The 2,500-nt window shown below is 43.0% G+C and overlaps 2 non-coding genes across 2 annotated transcripts in view, besides 1 other annotated feature; both read right to left on the reverse strand.

Annotated features, from left to right (window-relative positions):
• Positions 1-1,543, reverse strand: part of AW171_hschr2708 — a 1,797-nt gene extending 254 nt beyond the window's left edge. Inside the window, exon 1 of the ribosomal RNA XR_001930243.1 lies at positions 1-1,543. This exon is cut by the window's left edge and continues 254 nt beyond it. This is a non-coding gene — a ribosomal RNA (18S_ribosomal_RNA_18).
• Positions 1,544-1,720: 177 nt separating this feature from the next.
• Positions 1,721-2,228, reverse strand: AW171_hschr2709. Its single transcript, XR_001930150.1, has one exon. It is a non-coding gene; the product is annotated as an external_transcribed_spacer_18 (non-coding RNA).
• Positions 2,229-2,500: part of a sequence feature (Nontranscribed_spacer_2_18) that runs on past the window's edge.

The raw sequence follows: 2,500 nt of genomic DNA on the forward strand, positions 1-2,500 counted from the left end.
CTATCCCCAGCACGACGGAGTTTCACAAGATTACCCAGACCTCTCGGTCAAGGGAAAAGCTCGCTGGCTCCGTCAGTGTAGCGCGCGTGCGGCCCAGAACGTCTAAGGGCATCACAGACCTGTTATTGCCTCAAACTTCCATCGGCTTGAAACCGATAGTCCCTCTAAGAAGTGCGCGACCAGCAAATGCTAGCAGCACTATTTAGTAGGTTAAGGTCTCGTTCGTTATCGCAATTAAGCAGACAAATCACTCCACCAACTAAGAACGGCCATGCACCACCACCCACAAAATCAAGAAAGAGCTCTCAATCTGTCAATCCTTATTGTGTCTGGACCTGGTGAGTTTCCCCGTGTTGAGTCAAATTAAGCCGCAGGCTCCACTCCTGGTGGTGCCCTTCCGTCAATTCCTTTAAGTTTCAGCCTTGCGACCATACTCCCCCCAGAACCCAAAGACTTTGATTTCTCGTAAGGTGCCGAGTGGGTCATAAGAAAACACCACCCGATCCCTAGTCGGCATAGTTTATGGTTAAGACTACGACGGTATCTGATCATCTTCGATCCCCTAACTTTCGTTCTTGATTAATGAAAACGTCCTTGGCAAATGCTTTCGCAGTAGTTAGTCTTCAATAAATCCAAGAATTTCACCTCTGACAATTGAATACTGATGCCCCCGACCGTCCCTATTAATCATTACGATGGTCCTAGAAACCAACAAAATAGAACCAAACGTCCTATTCTATTATTCCATGCTAATATATTCGAGCTTGCGCCTGCTTTGAACACTCTAATTTTTTCAAAGTAAAAGTCCTGGTTCGCCTAGGATACAAGTACCCTAGGTTAGCCAGAAGGAAAGGTTCGGTGGGATCCCGTACACGAAGAAAATCGGACGGGCCAACCAAACCCAAAGTTCAACTACGAGCTTTTTAACTGCAACAACTTTAATATACGCTATTGGAGCTGGAATTACCGCGGCTGCTGGCACCAGACTTGCCCTCCAATTGTTCCTCGTTAAGGTATTTACATTGTACTCATTCCAATTACAAGACCCGAATGGGCCCTGTATCGTTATTTATTGTCACTACCTCCCTGAATTAGGATTGGGTAATTTGCGCGCCTGCTGCCTTCCTTGGATGTGGTAGCCGTTTCTCAGGCTCCCTCTCCGGAATCGAACCCTTATTCCCCGTTACCCGTTGAAACCATGGTAGGCCACTATCCTACCATCGAAAGTTGATAGGGCAGAAATTTGAATGAACCATCGCCAGCACAAGGCCATGCGATTCGAAAAGTTATTATGAATCATCAAAGAGTCCGAAGACATTGATTTTTTATCTAATAAATACATCTCTTCCAAAAAGGTCGAGATTTTAAGCATGTATTAGCTCTAGAATTACCACAGATATCCATGTAGTAAAGGAACTATCAAATAAACGATAACTGATTTAATGAGCCATTCGCAGTTTCACTGTATAAATTGCTTATACTTAGACATGCATGGCTTAATCTTTGAGACAAGCATATGACTACTGGCAGGATCAACCAGATAACTATCTTAAAAGAATAACTCTTAAGCGCACCTAAGCACACCCAGGAGTTCTTCGATGATAGACTGATAGATAATACAGAAGCAGAAGCGAAAAAAGGATATAAAATCTTTTTCTCTTTCCCACGACTGTGTTGGACTAAATCACTGTTCGAGCTTTTACACTCTCCCTGCAACCGTCCCCTTACCATAGCACTCTTTGAATTCCTCTAGTTGCTTTCCACTAAACACTGTCCCGATGTTTCACAGCACAGGTTTAATATCAGCAACCAAAGAGGAGGTTACACTCAGAGAATCACAGTACCCCCAAAAAAGGCACCGGCTATCCAATGAGGCATTCCCCCGAATCAGATTCTTTGGTTTGGATTGCCATTGGCTAGTAATCCACCAAATCCTCCGCTGCTCGCCCATGGAATCGCTAGATGTCCAGGACGAGACTGTTCAGGCTAGAATCGTGTGATTCGATCCGCTACTGAAAGAGGGAAAGTTCCCTCAACAATAACTTCACAAAACAAAAGCAGATTCATCACCCATGTCTTGCGCTGTATAGAGACTGAGTACATCTGACGATCCCTCAGTGGCTCTCTCCACCGCTTGACGAGGCCATAATATGTTCTTACGAACTGTACAAACCTACTCGACTTCTGTTTCCAGACTTCTTTCTGTTTGTCTTCAACTGCTTTCGCATGAAGTACCTCCCAGTTACTTATTCTAATTCCAATATTTAATTTCTATATACCCAGGTGTACTTTTTTTGTAAAAAATACACTACTTTGTATTATGATTTTTTCCTCACTAGTCATTTTCACCTACAAAAAAACTTTACATTTAGCACCGTTTTTTAAACTCTTAGTGCTGTGCGCGTGCGGAGACTACACATTTTCTTTCTTTGCAACCCCCAGAGGAGGAAACAAAAAAAAAAAAAAAACAAAAAAAAAAAAAAAACCAATCCCTTTTAAT

Source organism: Eremothecium sinecaudum, chromosome II (assembly GCF_001548555.1).
Source record: "Eremothecium sinecaudum strain ATCC 58844 chromosome II, complete sequence".
Lineage (NCBI taxonomy): Eukaryota > Fungi > Ascomycota > Saccharomycetes > Saccharomycetales > Saccharomycetaceae > Eremothecium > Eremothecium sinecaudum.